The sequence below is a fragment of the Mirounga leonina genome, unplaced genomic scaffold, assembly GCF_011800145.1.
Source record: "Mirounga leonina isolate KUSES-001 unplaced genomic scaffold, KU_Mleo_1.0 Mir_168, whole genome shotgun sequence".
NCBI lineage: Eukaryota > Metazoa > Chordata > Mammalia > Carnivora > Phocidae > Mirounga > Mirounga leonina.
In genome coordinates this window covers 40744695-40766337 of record NW_023270426.1, presented here as the reverse complement: position 1 = coordinate 40766337, position 21643 = coordinate 40744695, and the positions used below count along the sequence as shown (strand labels likewise).

At 45.5% G+C, this 21643-nt stretch overlaps 1 long non-coding RNA gene across 3 annotated transcripts in view; it reads right to left on the bottom strand.

The window, feature by feature from the left end:
• Positions 1 to 21643, bottom strand: part of LOC118016854 — a 151991-nt gene that overhangs the window by 86354 nt on the left and 43994 nt on the right. Inside the window, exons 3-5 of one of the 3 annotated variants that reach the window (XR_004680940.1) lie at positions 4571 to 4689; positions 3062 to 3181; positions 2040 to 2365 (exon numbers count right to left, since the gene is read on the bottom strand). The exons of 1 other annotated variant lie outside the window; for it this stretch is intronic. This is a non-coding gene — a long non-coding RNA (uncharacterized LOC118016854). Of the gene's footprint in view, positions 1 to 1674; positions 2366 to 3061; positions 3182 to 4570; positions 4690 to 21643 lie in introns of those variants that run through there. One more of the 3 variants, XR_004680939.1, reaches the window with a different exon arrangement.

Here is a 21643-nt window from a genome sequence, read left to right as displayed (position 1 = left end):
GATAGTTATTAAGGGACTATTTGATACAAATAAACCAGAAACACAAAGCAGCTGGATACCTAATACCAGGGCAAGCTTGGAGAGACTCAGAGGCCAGCCGGCAGGGAAACTGCTAATTGAAAATAGACAATCATGGGGTTTTTAAGCAGACTGGTGACATCATGCTGCTACTTTATTTTTCTTTCTTTTTCCACTTTTTGACAGAATTGAAGAAAGACACAAAGATTTTCAGATGGTCATGAACACCAGAAAGGTTAAAGCAGGCCACACCTCTCATTAGCAGTCTATACAGAAAAAAAGTTTGTGGTTCTGATGAAGAAGTACTGGAAGTTTACAAGACCAGAAGTCTTGCAATTACAAAAAACAAAACAAACAAAAAGAAACAAACAAACAAGCAAGCAAAAAAAAGGAGGGGAGGGAGAGAAAAGAAAAGAACACCATAAGGACTAACATTTACTAAGGCCCTCAGGACAAACAGGGTAAATACTAATTAAAACCAGCTCAGCATTGCTCCTGACTCTCACCAAAATCCCCCAGAGCAACTGCCCACATTGCAGATTCCTGGCTTTCCACCCAGAGTGTTCCATTCACTAGGTCTAGAATGGGGCCCAGGAACCTGCATATTAGCAAGCACCCCAGATGATTTTGATATAAATTGTCACAAAATACACTTTGAGAAACATCATATTAAATTGTGGGAAAGATTATATCTAGGTGAGGCTACATATTTCAGTTTAGCATTAAAATGTGATTGAGCTTTTTAATAGAATAATTACTGATTAGTGAATGTCTATTTGGATAAAATTTCTTTCACCGAAACTCAAAAAATATAGAATGGAAAATTATGGGGACACCTGGGTGACTCAGTCAGTTAAGCATCTGCCTTCAGCTCAGGTTGTGATCCCGGGGTCCTGGGATCGAGTCCTGCATCGGGCTCCCTGCTCCACGGGAAGCCTGCTTCTCCCTCTGCCTGCCGCTCCCCCCCCTCCCCTGCTTTCACTCACTCGTGCTCTCTCTCTCTCGGATACATAAATAAATAAAATCTTTTAAAAAAAGAAAACTATGCTAACTAGGATTATCGGTTACCCATACCTATGAGGAGGGCATCATATAAAGAAGTGCCTCCAGTTGAGATGCTCTGACACAGTGGTTATCAACCCCGGCTGCATATTAGAATCATTTAGGGCACTTATTAAAAATACCAGTGCTCAGGCTCCACCCCAAACCAATTAAATCTGAACATCTGGGGGTGGAGCTCAGGTATCAGCAATTTTATAAAGCTCACCAAGCAAGTCTAAAGGCAGCCAAGGTCAAGGACCACGGGCTCCATGGAGAACAGGAGCAGCTAGTCCTGCAAAACCCACCCCGGAAAGCAAAGGCAAACATTACTGCCTGTTTCTCAAATGCCACTCAGGCCGAACCGTAGAAACAATTGGGCATCTGGTGGAAAGACTAGTATTTCATACTGTCCTCTGAAAGCAAGCTGCTATGCAATTCACAAACACGGATTTTGCGGGTAGGGCCTCTTCCTGAAATAACAGCGGAGAGGTGCCTTCGGTTCCAACAGCCTATGGCTTCCCAGTAGGAAGTGTCTGCCCTGTTCTCAGTCAAATATCGAGGCAGTTGAAAATTAGTTCCATAGTCATCATCGATTAAGCAGTATTTTTCAAAGTCTTTATTCATCAGGAAAGGGACGCCACCACTCAACAGATTAACAGAGTACTTTAGTGATTAGCTAGTGTTTTCCATCAGGTTAGCGAAATGCTTTATAGATGGAGTTGGGTCAGGCAGCGTCCCTGACATTGACAACAGCAGTCTCGCACAGCCTCTCTCACCACTCCCCGCGCTCAGTCTGGGAAGGCAGGAAATGGTCCCACAGAGGTTCTGTGTACTCCATTCTTTCTAGCCCCTCTGACATTCCAAGGAGAAGACAGGTTCTGCTTTTTGACTTGACAACAATATTCAAGTTCTCCTTCTCAATTTTGCTTTTCTAAAAGAAACAAACTCCATATCTTGACTCCTTTTATTTCCCAAAGTACCTGACAACTGCAGAGGCTTCCTCTGTACTCTCCATCTTCTTCACATCTCTTAAATAGCACTTTCAGCAAGCAGCGCCAGTCAAGCGGTCATCCAGACGATGGTGTGCCTTGAGTAGGTGTCATGTGAGGGTGGGCAGCTGGCAACAGAGAAACCAGGCACTCGTCTGCTCTTGCCCTGAGTTCTCCAGCACCAGATCTCTGATTCTTTGCCAGCTTTGTGGAAGCAGCCTTCCTACAAGTCCATTTCTCGCTGCCCCTCACAAGTCCACTGCAGGAAGCAGCTCGCTGTCATGACATCGGGGAGGGCTGAGTTCCAGCCCAGGAACCTGGAGATGCAGCGGAGTGTTACAGCCCCACCGTATATGTGCACGACCCTGGGCAAGCCACTTAACCTCTCTGAGCTTCTGTTTCCTATTCTGAGAGACAGAAAGAAAACACCCATCCTGCCTTCCTTAATAGATGGTTGTGAGAATAACGTGAGGTAATAGATTTGAAAGTGCTCTGGAAATTGCAAAGCCTGATATAACTCCAAAGTTTTATCATTAGACCGTGCGAGCCATGCACCCCGGAATTCCATTCTTCATGACAAAGAAAGCTGTCAACACCAAATGCACAATTGAAGGGGTCCCTCCGGGACACACGACAAGCTCTCCTTCCTTCTGTCTGAATTACTGATGGGGATAGATATTCCCAAGGCATAGAAAATTTTGCTAGCCTTGGTCCCCTGAGAGCTGTCACAGAAAATATGACAAGGAAGCCTAGAGAAAGATAAAGGAATTAAGGGGCATCAAAGAAAGCGGTTTCGTTTTCCATCAAGATCTTTAAACCAGAATGGGCTTTTCACAGTCCCCGGATGGTTTACATGGTGACCCTGTCTGATGGCCTCACACTTTCTGAGGAGCCTAAATTATAAACAGGGCAATCAAGCTTTCATTTTTTTTACGTTGCATTTGGTCAGCCAAATACACATCAGAGATCCAGCATTTCACCAATGTCAAAAACAGAACCATGTACATTCTTACCACAATAGTTTCAGAGCCAATGAAATGTGAAGTCCCTTGCCACATAGAGGATGGGCTGGAGGTATTATCCCTGTCCAAAGAATAAGCTGGCCAACAGTCAGATAGGATGAAGCTGTGTGCCTGAGAACGAACGTCACATTAAACATAAAAGATTCAGAAAAAAATAATGATGTGGAAAATGTATACAGTACAAATACACTTGTAAAATATTGATTGAATGAGGGGAGCAGTGGCTGTTAAAGCCTCCAACTCAATTGTTCCAAGAAGCTTGTGATTTAGTGACATCTAGTGGCGCCGACTAGGAAAGCCCCCCCACAGATGCTATTTTCAGGTTGGCAAGACAATGAAGGCACCAAACTTGCCTCCCGGTGGCAACAGTATTTTTGCAATTCTCATCTTTATTTGCCCATCCCCCACAGACTAGAACTTGAGAAATCACATCCAATGGCGCCAAATGGTGACAAAAGTAACAGAGAAGAACAGACCATCTTTGGGTCTGTTGTATTGTTCATTTTTTATGAACTGGTGCTTAACATAGCCTACTTCCTAAAGGTGCAATAGATGATTGTAGCAGCAAGAATATGGCACTTGCGGGCCAATAATCCAAGAAATAACTCGTGGAATAGGCCTGCTTCAGCGGACAGTATGCTAAAGACACAGAGGCTCCGAAGAACCACCTCTTACAAGGAATGAACAACATATTCCCTTTTTCCCCCCAAAGGTTTATTTATTTATTTGAGGGAGAGAGGGTGCAAGTGGAAGGAGGCAGAGGGAGAGAGAGAATCTCAAGCAGACTCCCCACTGAGCGTGGAGCCTGACGTGGGATTCAGTCCCACAACCCTGAGATCCTGACCTGAGCTGAAATCAAGAGTCAGACATTTAACCGACTAAGCCACCTAGATGCTCCTAACATATTCCCTGTTAAAAAGACTTTTACGGGCGCCTGGGTGGCTCAGTTGGTTAAGTGTCTGCCTTCGGCTTAGGTCATGATCCCAAGGTCCTGGGATCGAGCCCCACATCAGGCTCCCTGCTCGGTGGGAAGCCTGCTTCTCCCTCTCCTCCCCACTCATGCTCTCTTCTCACTATCTCTGTCTCTCTCTCAAATAAATAAATAAAAATATTTTAAAAATTAAAAATAAAAAGACTTAAAAGATGCTTTTCGGGGCGCCTGGGTGGCTCAGTTGGTTAAGCATCTGCCTTCAGCTCAGGTCATGGTCCCAGGGTCCTGGGATCGAGCCCCGCATCGGGCTCCCTGCTCGGCGGGAAGCCTGCTTCTCCCTCTCCCACTCCCCCTGCTTGTGTTCCCCCGCTCGCTATGTCTCTCTCTGTCAAATAAATAAATAAAATCTTTAAAAAAGAAAAATGTTTTCATCCAGAAGTAGTAGCCATTCTCCCTATTACCCATTGGACTTACTGTTTCTTTTCTCATATTTCATCCAATCCTGGCTAACATAAACTCCATCTTACAGGTCTAGCATATTCCTTGACACTGAGGTAGCAAGAGAATACCTTTCCAATGTGTCTTCGAAAACTTAAAGTGTGCAAATGGCCACCAACTTCAGCTTCTAGGACACCTATTCCTATGAAGGCTTTATTACCAAGAAGCCAGTGAAGGTCTCTGTGTAAATCTGCAATGACAGGAACAAGGGTCATTTCAAGTACAAGATAAAACTCCAAGGGGATTTGCCTCAAGTAGAGGAAAACAGCAGCTGCTTTACTGCCCATTTCAGCCCTTTCTTAAAATTCTCCTGGGATTTTGCATAAGTACTCATTCATTCATTCATTCATTCACTCAACAAATAATTCAAGACCAAGATGAGTAAAGAAGAGAAATGAGACTTTTATGAAATTTTCAAGTCTTTGTCATTGAATTTATTGGATGAGGTGTCTTTTTATATCAAATTAAAAGTGTAATTCGAGCTGGAATAAGCTGTATAATGCTTCAATCCCTTGCATCACATTCCTGCAATAAACCATCCTCAGAGGACACGGCGCCCTAGATGTTATGCAGGCTGATTCAGGTTCTTGGGAGAGCCCCCTAGTGTTGAGGAGCAGTATCTGCACCAAGCAGAGCTCCCCCGGAGCCAGACGTAGGCTAGAGCCCAGGCCTAGGGAAGACCTGGAGAGCTGTCTGCCAAATCAGGGGTGGGAGGGAGAAGCTGGAGGGTGGGGAAGCCTGCCATCTCTACCACACACAACTTCAGGGCCAACAGCCTCACTGGAGTTCACAGATGGGCAGACTGCTACCCACAGACTCGCAGGAGGAGAGGGGAAATGAGGCATTTAGCTGTCAGTGAGCATCTTCCTCCCAACCTCAGTTCCACAGCTCTACAACTATTAGGAAAAGCAGCTGGAGAACTGGCTAGCTATTCGTGTGAAATACGACATGCTCTGTGACTCCATGCAGGTATCTGTTTGAATGTTTCCTCCTCCGAATGGCCTTTCCTGCCCATCTATCTCAAATCTCCCACCCAGTGTTCACTGCCCTCTCCTGACCTTCAGACTCATGGATGTGCTGCAGGCATTTTGTCCTCAACACACCCAAAACAGGGCTCGTCCAGACCTGCTTCTTCTCCTCCTGTGCTCCCCACCTCAGTTACTGACACCGTCACCATCTGGACACCCAAGTGGATGTTCTGGGCTCCTCTCATCCTTGACCGGTTCTTTCTCCCCTCCCTCCCATCCCCCCCCCTCCTGACCCCTCCACATCCAGGCAGGCACCAGCCCCTGTTGATTCCTCCAACGTGTCCCTCTGTCCCTGCCTTAGTACAGGCCCTTAGAACCTTTTGTTTCTCACTTGGCTATTGAAACCTCCCCCCACCTTCAGGTATGCTTCCTCCAACTCATTATCCACACCAAAGCCTGGACAGTCTTTCTGGTCCTAACTCATGGCCTCCTACCTACTAAATTTCTTGAGACCCCATCATGTGCAGGATGGAATCCACGTCTCTCCATGACTGGGATCATAGGGCCTCAGCCCTCACCCTCCCTCCCATGCTCACGGTATTTCCCGTAAGGGCAAGCAGTCACACGTTTGGAACATTCCACCCTCTCCTATGTCTTTATACCATCGCACATCCTGTTCCTTCTGACCGGGGTGCCCATTTTCCCAGACTTCCATTCTCCCCTGAGCCTCCTTCCCCATCAATTTAGTTGCTCCTTCCTCTGAGTTTTCATAAGACTTGGCTTTATCTCTATTCAACAACTTTCTCATATCTTTCTCATTATACTTTTGTTCCCCATATGTCTCCTCCACTAGAATATAAAATTCTCAAGGGATGGAATGATATTTTTGTTATTCTTTGTATCTCCAGCATCTGGCATAGTACCAAGCACAGATTTAATGGCTCAATAAGTGTTTGTTGAATGAATAAAAAGTGTAAGGCATCCATTAAATCAATGAAGTAGAAAGATTTTTCAGTCAGAGTAGTAAAAGGCCTGTGAAAACCACTTTGCTCTCCCACAGTCTTCATTATTCAAGTATCTCTCCCCTACTCTTCTTCCTCCCTAACAGAAATCTGATTTCCTTCAAAGAAATATGCCTCCCCCCATGCAGCCAGTATGGGAGATCTGACCTCATTCCCAGCTCCACAATGACGCAAAGGTAATCCCCACCCCTTCCCAGTGATTGGCTCCACAAAGGCATATGTTGAATTTGGGCAAGCATGACATTAGAAAAGATTTTCTGGAGTCTTCTCAAACTTCCAAAAGCAACCCTTGTTCTCTTACTCCAGACATGGCCAAACACAACAAGCCCAGGAAGGCCACCCACAGAGGCCAGCAACACCAAGAGCATCTCAGGGAAATGATGCAAGAGCCCCTGGATTAAGCCAGCGCTGAAGCCTGGCCCCATCTCTGGACTTCCAATCACATAGCCCCATAAACATCTTTCTTGTTTAAGTCCTCTTGAGGTCTCTATGCTGTTGCTTTACTCATAATAAAATTATCTCACTCAAAACATGTCCTCAAAATAATATATATAATGTGCATTTGGAAAATATCACTTAATCACTGATGCCTTGATTGATTCTTCACAACTAAACCATATTCACACCCAGCATCCCATCTGGTTTTGAAACAGAGTACAGTTTACAGGAAATCGGCAGAGCCACTGGCATCAGCCTACATGATAAAGTCAGCTGACAGATCCAGTCACATTTGGACAAAGCTTGTCTACTGGCTGGTCTTCTGGCAATTACAGGCATGTCAGAACTGAGGCAGGAGCAAATTCTTATCACTGTTCACTGCCCTCTGCTTCCTTCCCTGGCTTCATGATGACAGTTTATTGATACGTCCATCACTCTCTTAATTGCTTGCCTTAAAAAAGAAAGTTAACCCTAAAATAATAATGTTAATGGTTCTTAATCATCAAAGGAAAAGTTGACAGAGTTGTCAAGCTAAACCTGGAAGCTAAGAGAATAAAAGCAAGCAAGTATGGGCCCCCAGTTCAGAACGGTCTTGGCTTGGTCAAAATGACTGCCTGGATCAGTGTTCACACAGGAAAATGAAACCCCTGGGGAGGTTTTGAGGATAAAGATCTAATGCAGGGCACTGGGTATAGAAGTGGTAGAAAAGCTGGAAGAACCAAAGAGAAAAGCTGTGGTGGGGCTGAAGGAGCACCACAGAGAAGAGGGTTGTACGCAAAGAAAGCCATCCAAAAAGATGAATCCCTTCCTCCTCCAGACTTTCCATCTCCTTCTGGGAGAGAGTGTGTTTTGCAGGCTTCAAGCCCCCATGGAAGAGAGGAGAACATGGCACTTCCCCACCCATGCCGTTTAGAATTACATCAAGAATGACAAAATAGCATAGGAATGATCAAGACAATTTCCTGTGTTTGTGCACAGGAATCACAAGGTCCAAGTAGAGGAGCTCAGACCTATAAGGAGGCCGGCGTCAAATCACACAGGTAACATCTGCAGGGCTGTGGGGGGGAGAGGCGGGTGTCACGGTGCATTACTCCCTACTAGGCAGCCACACAGATGCATGGAGCTCAAAAGAGCACTTAAAAGAGTTGCTCACTTTTCCCTTTACGTTGCTGGCTAGTCCACACATAGGCATGTCTTCCTTCATTTTCTGCGGCATGCCTTCTGTGCTTTCCCCACTCCCACCACTCACCTTTTTTTTTTAAAGATTTATTTATTCATTCTCGAGGGAAAGAGAGTACAAATGGGGGGGAGGGGCAAAGGGAGAGGGAGAGAGAAATCCAAGCAGATTTCATGCAGAGTATGGAGCCTGATGTGGGGCTCGATCCCACAATCCTGAAATCACGACCTGAGTGGAAACCAAGAGTCAGACGTTCAAGCAACTGCGCCACCCTGGCGCCCCACCCCTCACCTTTTTTTAACATATCCTGTGATGCCTCTCTGGTATGCCCATTGATGGAGCTAGAAGGGCACAGTTGGGTGGTTTGAGCCTCCCCAGCAAATAAGTCAAACAAATCCACTTGTCACTATCAGCCTTCTTACAACAAGAGTACAGAGTGCTAACGGAGTCTGAATTTTCCTTTCATTTTCCTGAGCACATCTTCCAAGGAGAGAGAGGGGAACATCCTGAAGGAAGTTTGTTTCCCAGACCTGATATGGAAAGATGTCAGCTTGCTCAAACCATACCTCTTGTTTCAGAATGTGCTTCTCTGAGGTGTCCAGACCTGTCCCCATGAAAGTTTTGCTCATCCCCATCCTCACACTAACACCATGTCCCTGGTCAGCAATGAGTTCCAAACAAAGAACACCCTCTTTTCCTGCTTTCTGTACAAAAGCGTGGGGATTTAAGCCAAAGCACTAAAGTCGTGCCGTTCAAGGATCATCCTCAAGGTACGGGATGCTAAAGCCAACGTGTGGGTGGTTATGATTATTTCATTCAACTCCCTAATCTCTTGGAGAGGCCAACAGCGAATAAAGATTATAAAATGCAAGCATGATACCTTCATGCTTATTTCACCTTTGAGCACTAGGGATACAACCTTGTAGAAAACAAAAGCCCACTTAGCCAGCCTCCTACATTCCCAATCCTGGCATACAGGCCCAGATGCACCCATCAGAAGGGAGGGCACAGGGATCATGAAGCAGCAAATGGCAGATGTGTGACCGCATGGCAAAGCATCATGAATCATGAGCTCCACTTAGGTGTCTTCATCTGGCTATCCACCTGCTGGTCTCACAATGACTCCTTGAAAGGGGCGGGAGAGGGAGAGAGAACTGTGTGCACAGGGGTACACATGCTTTCCCCGAGTGGAAGCAGAATAAACCAGCACCTGCACAACACCTTTTTAAGAAGAGTAAAAAGGCCACTTGACGTAATCAGCTCTTGCAGGTTGTCTGAAATTTCGGGGATTCATGACATAATTTAAAGGCCCCAAAATGTTTTTACTGACCTAAGGCATCATAGTAACCAAGAGAAACACACTCAAGGATAATATTGTTTATTGGATAAACTTTGGTGATTATAGACAGCTAGCCATCTCTAGTAAGGATTTATTTGGCAGACCCAGTACTATTTATTCCTCATGGTCGGAGAGCGGGGTCTCCTCAAGAGCGTCAAGGGGCTCCACGGAAAGGTCTTGGCAGCAGTAAGATGCAGTGTAACAGAGTAGACATGAGCATGCACTTGCATTTCTGCCTTTTCCACTAAGTGTTGTGTAACCTTGGGCAGTTGACTTAATCTTTCTGGTCTCAGTTTCTTGACTTTTAAAATGGAAATGTCAATTAACAGGCAGAATTCCAAGATGGCCCCAAGATCCACACTCCCTCTGCACATGCCCTGTATAACCTCCAGAAATGTGAATATGATGGATTTCACTCCCATGTTTGGGTTATGCGATATGGCACAGCTGACTTTAAGAAAGGGAGATTACCTTGGTGAGCCCGGTTTAATCAGGTGAGCACTTTAAAAACAGCATTTTTTCCAGCTGGTCAGAGGACAAAGCCAAAGATATACATTTTTGTGGGCCTGGAAGAAGCAACCACAACCATGCTGTGAACCGCCTATAAGAGCCGGTGGCAAGGAATGTGGTGGCACTGAGTACTGAGAGTAGCCCTAGCTGACAGCCGGCAAGAAAATGAGCACCTTCGCCCCATAAGCCATAAACTGAATTTGACAAACAACCTGAACAAGCCTCAAAGAAGATTCTCCCCCAGAACCTCTAGAAAGGAACGCAGTCCTGCTGTTACCTTCATTTTAGGTTTATAAGACCCTGAGCAGAAGACCCACCTCTGTGGTGCCCAGACTTCTGACCTACAGAAGTGTAAGATGATAAATGGGTGTTGTTTTAAGCTGGTAACTTTGTGCTAATTTGTTATGTGTGGAGTGGAAGCTGATACATGTATCAACTGATTTTGATTTGGGATAAATTAATTAGTATCTCTGAGTCTCAGTTTCCCCATTAATAAAATGAAACAGTAGAGCTCCATAATAATACTGGTATATTCACAAATGGTAGTTCATTTAATTGCTCCAGTAGCCCAGGAAGGTAACATAATTATTATCACTTTATTTATTTATTTAGTAGGTTCCACACTCAGTGTGAAGCCCAACACAGAGGTGAACTCACGATCCTGATACTTTAACACCCAAGCTGAGATCAAGAATTACATGCTCAACCCACTAAGCCACCCAGGCACTCCTTTTCTTTAAATTTTTTTTTTTTTTAAAGATTTTATTTATTTATTTGACAGAGAGAGACACAGCGAGAGAGGGAACACAAGCAGGGGGAGTGGGAGAGGAAGAAGCAGGCCTCCCACGGAGCAGGGAGCCCGATGCGGGGCTCGATCCCAGGACCCTGGGATCATGACCTGAGCCGAAGGCAGACGCTTAACGACTGAGCCACCCAGGCACCCCTCTTTAAATTTTTTTTTTAAGATTTTATTTATTTATTTGACAGAGAGAGAACACAAGCAGGGGTAGTGGCAGGCAGAGGGAGAGGGAGAAGCAGGCTCCTTGCTGAGCAGGGAGCCTGACACGGGGCTCGAATCCAGGACCTGGCTGAGCCACCCAGGCGCCCCAATTCCTAAGTATATCATTAACAAGCAAAAACATATATTTATTTGATGGAGAGAGAGACTGCGAGAGAGGAAGCACAAGCAGGGGGAGTGGGAGAGGGAGAAGCAGGCTCCCCGTGGAGCAGGGAGCCCGATGCGGGGCTCGATCCCAGGACCCTGGGATCATGACCTGAGCCTAAGGCAGCCACTTAACCCACTGAGCCACCCAGGTTCCCCTCTTTAAATCTTTTTTAAGTATATTATCACTTTAGAAATGAGGACACTGAGACTCAGAGAAGTTAAATGGCCCACCTAAGATCACACCTAACTACAGATCAAGCTCTCAAACCCAGGCTTTCTGACTCTGAGTCTTTGTTCCTTCCAACTACACTTTATTCCGGCAAAGAAGCCTTGTATTTCTGAAGGTGTGATTCTGCAGGATTTGCAGCAGGTTGTTGCTCCCAGTGGCAGGATTGATCACACTAAATGCGTCAGTCCTCTTTTTGTGAGCCAACATCCATCTGACCCCCGACAGTCAGGGTTCTCCAGAGAAACAGAACCAATAGGAAGGGCACCCTTCCTACTCATTATATATATACAAAGAGAGAGAGAGAGAAAGGAGTTGACTTTAAGAATCGGCCCATGCAATTATGGAGGTCCAAGCCCAAAATCTGCAGGGTAGGTCAGCATGCTGGAGACCTAGGGAAGAGTTAATGCTGCACCTTGAATCCAAATGTGGTTTGGAGCTGATTTCTTTCTTCCTCAGGGAATTTCAATCTTGTCCTTAAGACCATCAACTGATTGGATGAAGCCCACCCACATTATGGAAGATAATCTTCTTTACTCAAAGTCTGCCGATTGAAATGTTAATCTCATCCAAAAAATACCTTCACAGCAACATGCAGACATGTCTGACCAAATATCTAGGTACCATGGCCTAGAGAAGTTGACACATAAGATTAATCATTGCACGTAGTCAATATCCTATATATTACAATTCCCCTTGACTTTGCTTATTTACTTTCTCTAGTTGTGTTGTGGAGTCCCCACATGGAAGGAGCAGAAATGAGGCTGGGGAAGAGAACTCTAGAGGGAGGGAGGTCTTGAGCTATTTACCAACACTGGTTATATAAAGACATTGACCGAGCACAGACTCCCAGTACTTTACCCTGGTTATCAGTTTCTAACAACTCACAAAGTAACAATTACAAAGATCTGCCTCCATGGAAAATATGGACATCTGCACATATATTTTCAGATCATTATCGTTTTATATTCCTTTCAAAGTGAAGAAGGAATAAAAGGGTAGAAGGAAGCAGTGGAAATAATGGTTGTCAAAATCATAAAGGTTAGTAAGTTGCTTTCTGCTGCATTCAGAAATACCATTATCTCTAACATTTGTTTAAATTTTTTTCATGTAATTCAAAATTAACCTGTTCAGTGAAGTCCTCCAGGCAGAAGCACCTCAGCCTCAACGGTCCCCCAGGTGGTAGAACAGTCCCCTTACACCCTCCTGCCTCATCCCCACACCGGGTCTGAACTTGCTAATTAAAGAACCTTCCCTCCAGCTTCCTCACAGCCAACATTTACTGAGCCCCTTTTGGAAACTGGCAGATTGTGAGAGCTGCCCGAGACACGAGAAGTTCAGAATAAGGTTCCCAATTTCAAAATGCTTCTAAGTGAATTTCAAAATACCAGCAACATACCTGTGATGGTTAATCTTTTGGGGACTTGCCTGGACCACAGTGTCCACATACTTGTTCAAACATTATTCTGGATGCTTCTGTGAAGGTGGTTTTTGAATGAGATTAACATTTAAATCAGTGGACTTTGAGTAAAGCACTAGTGTGGGTGGGCCTCATCTAATCAGCTGAAGGTCTGAATAGAACAAAAAGACTGACAAGCAAGAAGGAGTTCCACCAGTAGATGACTTTGGACTTCACCTGCAACACTGGCTCTCTTCCTGGCCTCCAGCCTGGAGACTGGACTCGCCAGATTCCATAATCACATGAGCCAATTCCTTAAAATAAATCTCCCTCTCCCTCTCTTTCTCTCCACACACACACACACCCTACTGGTTCTGTTTCTCTAGAGAACTAATACAACCCTCAAGGTGATTGTGGAAGTATGAGATGTCGCAGGTCTAATTAGAAGGGACAGGAGGCCTTCTAAGGAGGAGAGGCTGGCAGAGAGGAGAGGAGAGGGTTTTCAGGGATTAAAGATCAGAGAGCTCTGCCTCAGAGAAAACAGGGGACTGAAACAGGCCAAGAAAAGCAGAAAGCCATGGGGAAAGGAGGAAAAGAACTGAAACCAGTAGGAACAGCTTCTAGATTCTGAGCTCCGCCTCCGTACCAGGCACCTTGCTCAGGGCTTTACATCCGTTATTTTATTCAATCCCTATAAAAACCCTACGAGTGGCCCAAACCCCAAATACTGACAACACCAGATTCTGGTGAGGATGGGGAGCAAGAGGAACTTTTATTCATCACTGGGAAGAAGGCAAAATGGTACAGCTACTTTGGAAGACAGTCGGGCACACTCTTACAAAGCTCAATATAGACTTACCATATTTTCCAGCAATCATGCTCCTAGGTATTCACCCAATGACTTGAAAACTGATGCACATAAAAATGTGCACACGATGTTTACAGTAGCTTTAATCATAAATGTCAAAAGTTGGATGCAACCAAGATGTTTCTTGACAGGTGAATGGGTAAGCAAACTGGGACATCCTTACAATGGAGTATTTTCAGATAAGAAGAAATGAGCTATCAAGCAATGAACAGACATGGAAGAACTTAAATGCTTAGTGCTAAATGAAAAGAGCCAGTCTGAAAAGTTTACACAATGTATGATTCCAACCATATGACTTTCTGGAAAAGGCAAAACTGTGGAGACAGTCAAGAGATGAGTGGTTGTGGGGAGGGGGAGGCAGCAGGGAGGGACGAATGCATGAGGCACAGCTGAGTTTTAGGGGCGTGACATGACCCTATATGATACTGTGATGATGGATACATAACATGCATTTGTCAAAACCCATAGAACTGTACAACATAAGTGGGGAGAGAAGGAGGTACATGAAAACTGAGAGGTTTCAAAGTAGGTAGGGAGGTAGAGTAGGGTTGGTAGGAATGTAGGTAGGAAAGAAGGGAGGGAGGGAGGGAAGAAAAGAAAGAAAGGAAAATAATCACCTCCGGTCTCCTGACTGTTTCTGACCTACTTTTACCGCTCTCCGCCACACCCACTCTTGGTTTGTGGATTAGCCAACAGAAGGACCTTGAGTCGCTGATAGAACATGCCAGGCTTGTTCCCTCCCTTCCGGACCTCTGCGGGAATACTCCTCCCTCTCCACCCGCCTCAATTCCTCCCACTCAGGCCCTCTGCCCAGCACGTCCCGCCATCCTCCACGCCCTCCGCCGTCCCCAGCCTCCACATCAGTGACCCCCTTCTAGACTGTGAGCATCTGCCTCTCCTACCACCTGTTGGCCACACTGGTATGGGGATGTGCACAGGGCCTGCCTTGTCCCACGGGCTTCTACAAAGCACCCACCACTGTGTAATGTTTATTGAATAAATAGATGGGCAATAGCCAAGGGAGGAAGTAGTCATGGAAAAGGCAGAAAGGGGGGCCTTGTCATTTTCGTCCCCTCCTCACCCCCTTCCCACTGCCGCGCAGGATACAAGAGTCAAGAAATCCTGACACTAGGCACCAGTCCTGTGGCAAACTTCTGCCAAAGCCTAGACCTCTTTGCTTTTGTGGATGTACCCACAACCTGAAGTTAGGCAATTCTGTGGGCTCCCCAGGCATGGGCACACTCAGGGAACAGAGACATCAGGCCTGGAGGACAGAGGACTCTGGCCACGGGTCAGGCGCCTCACCCCTCATCTAAGAGAGCCGCTCACACCCATTTGTCTTTTTTTTTTTTTTTAAGATTTTATTTATTTATCTTAATGAGAGAGAGCACATGAGAGGGGGGAGGGTCAGAGGGAGAAGCAGACTCCCTGCTGAGCAGGGAGCCCGATGCGGGACTCGATCCAGGGACTCCGGGATCATGACCTGAGCCGAAGGCAGTCGATTAACCAACTGAGCCACCCAGGTGCCCCACCCATTTGTCTTTAATCCCTGAATTCCTTCCCCACCTGCAACTGCAGACCTCTTCATACACCACACATACTTATAACTTGCCTTGCACATTTGTAAGTCAGAGAACCCTTCGTCTAATTCTAAAATCCTTGGCACAATGAATTAACAAACATTTACCAGGTGGGCACCTACAGTGTCCCCAGAAACATGAGGACTATAAAATATAAGAAATGACCTGGAGACCAGCATCTCAGCGCTCATATTCACTTCAGCAGGAGACCGTTTCTTGCCTCAGCTTTCGCGTGATTCATCTGTCACCTAATTCTCATGTCTATCCAGGCGTTAAATGGATTTAGGCCTTTTAACCTAAAACCTTCTGCCACCTCATTTATTATACCTAGAAACCAAGTGCAGAGTGGGGCTTACTAAGTATTTGTCACAGATGACGCTGACTTCAGGGTGCGTGCCCGGGGCTTTGCGGGGATGCTCAGAGACTACTGGGCTTCGTAGGAAGCCTGTGCCCTGGGTCCTGCTGCTGGGCGTCCCTGCCCCACACAACTCCGGCCTTTCAAGAGCTGAGAAAAGCTGAAGGTGGGGCTCGCTCAGCAGCTCGGGCTTTTCAGCAAGTATTGCTTGCTGCCCTTCGTATTAGAAAACGACGTGTTTGGAATTGAGTGCCTACGCAGGTGTCGGAGAATATGAAGAGATGGGGGTGTGGCAGACCGTCTTGGGGCTGCACTGAGCTCACGGCTGGCCTCCCTCGGTGCCTCCAGGCCCTCACGCCAGGCGCCAAGGGTCTGCCGAGAGGCCTTGCACTATTCATTCTGACGTGACTATTAGATTATTAGTCATTTCAGTGCATCTATTTATAAAATGGATATTTTTCCACTTAAAAAAACCTAGGAGGGCCTAGACACATGAATCATTCTCATTTCAGAATTCAAAGGGGACAGAATTAACATTTACTGGATAATCGCTATTAGCACCTGGAGTTGTGACAGACATTGTGTACATCTCCCCTCCTTAACCTTTGCAATAACCCTGGGAGGTACACAACAGGTGTGAGGTAGGTAATTAACTCATTCAAGGGCCCACAAAGGAAGGAGGTCTAGAAATGCCCCAGCCTGTCTGAACCTCATGCCTCAGGTGAGTCCTGTAACAGGCCGGTGATTGGGACCTTGAAATAGGAGTCTTTAAAATGTGTGTTTGTGGGTGCCTGGGTGGCTCAGTTGGTTAAGCGACTGCCTTCGGCTCAGGTCATGATCCTGGAGTCCCTGGATCGAGTCCCACATCGGGCTCCCTGCTCGGCAGGGAGCCTGCTTCTCCCTCTGACCCTCCCCCCTCTCATGTGCTCTCTGTCTCTCTCATTCTCGGTCTCAAATAAATAAATAATAAAATAAAATGTGTGTGTGTGTGCATACACATATGTATATACACGTATATACACACATTTATTTATGTTAAATTGATTTTATTTCTATTTTTATATTTATTTTTTACTTTATTTATATGTGTATATAATATAAACTCCTTAAAAATACAAGGATGGTGGTTGATCTATATTAACATTTTAATGCACTCTTATATTTATACTACTATGAGTTCCATCTTACAAAACAGTTTACGAATGAGATCATAGCATCTCATTTTTGTAAAATTAAAAAAAAATTAGTGTGGGTATATTTCTGTCGGGGGTGGTACCTGTGTACCTAGAAAAAAGTCTAGCAAATATACACCAATGTTAGCAGTGATTACTTCTGGGACAGGAGGTCATACATAATCTTTATTTTATTCTGTATACTTTTCTGTAACTCATAAAGATGTATGCAGTGGGCATAAATAACTTTTTCAATAAAAGCAATTAAGTTCTAAAAGTACAGGATAAAAAAGGTAAATCAGAAAAACTGGGTGGCTAAGTCATTAAGCGACTGCCTTTGGCTCAGGTCATGGTCCCAGGGTCCTGGGATAGAGCCCCACATCGGGCTCCCTGTTCCGTGGGAAGCCTGCTTCTCCCTCTCCCACTCCCCCTGCTTGTGTTCCCTCTCTCACTGTGTCTCTCTGTGTCAAATAAATAAATAAAATCTTTCAAAAAAAAAGAAAAAGAAAAGAAAAACAAAACCTAAGGATTTCACATCAGTGAATTTCTGTTTTGTTAACTTTCCCACTGAATTTAATATGTAATCTAATCTCTTTCAGAAAACACATCTCTTCATTTATACCCATTCACTCAGTCTGTAGTTTGTTAAGCGCTTACTATAAACTGAGTACTGAAACCCCGGGTTTCAGTACTGCAGCGCTTAGGGGATCTGCCCTTCTGAGACTTTGGGGAATGAAAGAACTACAGTTATTGTAGCATCCTCAGAACCATCAACCAGGGCAGGGGGATAGACGGTAAGACCAGGCAGTAGGGAAAAGGAATTGAAAACTAGAACAAAGTAGCATCAGCTCCAAGCAAGGAAGAACTATCTGGACTGTGCTTCCCCTTTTTATGCTACAAGGTGGGGTGGGACCAGAAGCTGTGTGTGGTGCCCAGTTTCCAGATTCTGCAGGGGCGGCGAGGGGTGGGGGAATGACAGGGCTGGAGGAGAGACACAGGGCAGAGAAGAGGCCACCTGAGGACAGGTGACTTCTGGAAAGCAGAAGAAGGCCAGAGGTTCACCACGTGACATCCCTCCCTACAACTTCTCCCTACCTGCCGCCCACACCTGCTCTCAGACTCTCCCTCCCAAGGTTCCCTGGGCAGCACTCTCTTCCCTGCTTCCATGCCCATGAGCATTAGAAATGGGGATCACCCTTACAGGATGTGGGCTTATGGGCTATTTCAGCTGGTTTTCTTTTTTTTTTTTTTTTAAGGATTTTATTTGTTTATTCATGAGAGACAGAGAGAGAGAGAGGCAGAGGGAGAAGCAGGCTCCCAAGGAGCAAGGAGCCTGATGCAGGACTCGATCCCAGGACTCTGGGATCATGACCTGAGCCAAAGGCAGACACTTAACCATCTGAGCCACCCAGGCGCCCTCAGCTGGTTTTCTTAATAAAAATAAATGTATCCATGCAATCCTTACTAAAATATTTATTTCTTCAGACACTTTGAGTCAACTTCTTTGGAACTTACCGATTTGTTTTATAACCAAGATGAATCTCAGGAAACTTCCAAAACTAATTTGGAAAGACTCAGATATGGGGCACCCACAGAAGGCTAGTAGTTAGGCACCCGTTCAAATGACAGGCTGTAAGAATTTATTCAACGTGGGTACCTGGGTGGCTCAGTTGGTTGGGCGACTGCCTTCGGCTCCGGTCATGATCCTGGAGTCCTGGGATCGAGTCCCGCATCGGGATACCTGCTCGGCAGGGAGTCTGCTTCTCCCCCTGACTCTCCCCCTTCTCATGCTCTCTCTCTGTCTCATTCTTTCTCTCTCAAATAAATAAACAAAATCTTAAAAAAAAAAAAAAAAGAATTTATTCAACGCATCCTAGTAGGGATGGGGAATGGCTGAAATTCTGTGAATAAAAGCTATATACGTCTCTATGGCCAACTTAAGGGATTTATTGTGTGTTCTAAACATTACAATTGATCTTGTATTGGAATTGCCTATTCTATAATTTTTCCTTTGAAACTGTTTTAAGCTGGTCCCACACAATCACAAAGGATCGGGTCACTCACAACCATTCTTCCCAACTTTTTTTCACATTATCCACCCATAGAAAATGAGACTATTTGTATGGTAGGCTGAAGGTAGTCTGGGGGAGATTTGAGCATAACTCTTTGGAACTTGGTGTAAATAAAAAAACCTCATTATATTTTCTTTGTTTTATATATATAACATGATGAAAAGAAGATATAAAATATTAGGGAAGATGTTAAATATTGAACTTGAATTAAACTTCCCCCAACATTTTTTTGACATATTTTAATGAGAACCTTGAGGTTATTTTCATGAAGGTAGCAAACTAACCTTCTTATATCAGATTCTAAGGCTGAAATGGCTACACAGAGTTCCTAATCGAGAATTTTCAGATGCCTGGGTGGCTCAGTCGGTTAAGCGTCTGCCTTCAGCTCAGGTCGTGATCCCAGGGTTCTGGGATCGAACCCTGAGTCAGGCTCCCTGCTCAGAGGGGAGCCTGCTTCTCCCTCTGCCCCTCCTCCCACTCATGGGCTCTGTCTCAAAAATAAATAAATAAAATCTTTAAAAAAAGAATTTTCAATGTTGACCCTTCAAATTCGTGAGTCACACAAGTGAGAAATTTTGTTCACATAATTGTAATGCAAATTTTAAAACCATTTTTATCACCCTTGAAAAATTCACAACAGTGAAGATTACACTTAAAAGAATCTAACCGCTCTTCTTTCTTTTCATTGGCAACATAATGCTGAAATGTATTTAATGATGGGAACGGATTTTTAATCCAATGAAATTTTCACATCAAGTACTCCAAAAATAATGATAACGCTCTAACTTGGAGGGCATGAATGTCATCCCTCAAGGCCAATCAGCTGCAAAACAGACAAGGCAGCCATCATCTCTGTGGTAGGCTGAACAACAAATCCCCAAACATGTCTGTGTTGCACTCCCTGGAGCCCATGACTATGTTACTTCACGTGGCAAAAGGAACCTTGGGAATGTGGTTAAAATTAAGGGTCTTCAGCCGGCAGGATGATCCTGGTTATGCGTGTGAACTCAATATAATCCCAAGGGTCCTTACAAGGAAAAGTAGGAGGTAGGAAAGTTGGTAGTCAGAGAAGACGTGACAACAGAAACCAAGGGCAGAGTCAGAGGGAGATCTGAAGATGCCATGCCGTTGGCTTTGAAGATGGAGGAAGGGGTCGTGAGCCAAGGAAGACAAGGGACTTCTAGAAGCTGGAAAAGATCAGGAAACTGGTTCTCCTCTAGAGCCTCCAGAAGGAATGCAACCCTGCCAGCATCTTGATTTTGGTCCAGTGAAATGCTCAGAATGTTCCCCTCTAGAACTGTAAGATAATAAACCTGTGATCATTTTTTAAGCCCCGAAGTTTGTGGCAATGTGTTACAGCAACAATAAGAAACTAAACCATATATGTAAACTAATGTTGAGCCAGGACCTGGAGCTAAGCGCACAAGGACACTTACCCAACCTCTGCACCTCCCCTTCCTCCAACCGCCTATTATGTGGGCACCAGAAACACAAGTTCTCCAACAACTCCGAGGGCCCCTGTCCACAAGTGTACTCTGCCGGCTGCTAACGTAGGTCTCTGGGTGGCAGGACTCCGCCCACACGCGGCACAGCAGCCTAGACCCATGAGTGCCGCATGTTGCCCATCATGCTGGCCACCCAGTGGGGGCAACCGTGAGACTCCGCTCCCCTTGGGCTGCGTCCCAGGAGCCCCCGAGGAGGGCTCAGAAGCTGCTCAGTCCCTGCAGGTGCTGCCCCGCCGCCGCCTTGAGGCTGGCGTAACAATATCTTGCAGCACACACGTGGCCATCTGGGGCGTCTCAGTGGACTGGTGACAACCACTGGGAGTCTCTGACTTCCGTGGCCATCGTTACAAAGTCTGGTACCGAGCAATACACCATGGTCTCTCCACTTCCGGTTTCTCAGCAGAGCTGGGTCTAGACTTCAGGCAATGATCAACTGGCAGGTAACAGAGCTGGTGGTGCAATGTGCGTTTGCACCGTGAATCTCGCACCATCCACAATACTCAGCAGAAAGAGATCAGGGCCTTATACTTTGACTTAAGAGTGCTGTTTATTTCAGTAAAAGGAATGAATTTATACCTGACCTATGTAAGGAGCCCTGACTTAAAGTGGTATAGTATTTCCCTTGTATTCCAGGGGTCTTTGGGTGCCTTTTTACGGAGCGCTGCTTTGGTTTGACCCTTAATCTGATTCTGATAAATCTCACTTCTTACAGCACGTGTGGGTGTGGGTGTGTGCGCACATGCAGGTGCGTGTTCTCTCTTGGGGTGCACGAGCTAACACAGACCTTCCAAAGTGTCCCCGGTCAGCCCAGGCCGACACTGACACAGCTGTGCCAGGTGCGCACATCTGTACTGATGCATCAGGGCTCCATCTTGACTGGCTGGAGCCAGTGCTGCCAGCTGTTAAGCAGTTTTACTATAACCCTTGCTGTGCCATTTGCTTGAGCATTTGGTTGTAACACTGGGGAACTAATTTTTCAAGGGCTGTGACATGAGCATTAAGAAAGGAGAGATGACCAACGAAAATTTGTTATGGATTTGAATATATCTGCGAGAATATATTAGATATACCAAGTCACGTTCATAATAACTCCCTAAAGAGGTGTTTACAAACCTTCAGACCTCTTTCTCCTTCTGAGAATCAGCAATTTCTGTATCCCAGTGCCAGTCTTCTGTGGTCCTCCCGAAACTTGTTTAAGTCAATCCTCTGTAAGCTATAAAATGGCTGCTATTTATGCCTTTTTCCCCCATAAAGGATAAGGAAGGGGCCAGGAAGGCGTGTTGAGCAGGACACAGTGGCCCCTCTACTGTCTTTCTCAGACGTGTCACTCTCCTCACCGCACTTCTAT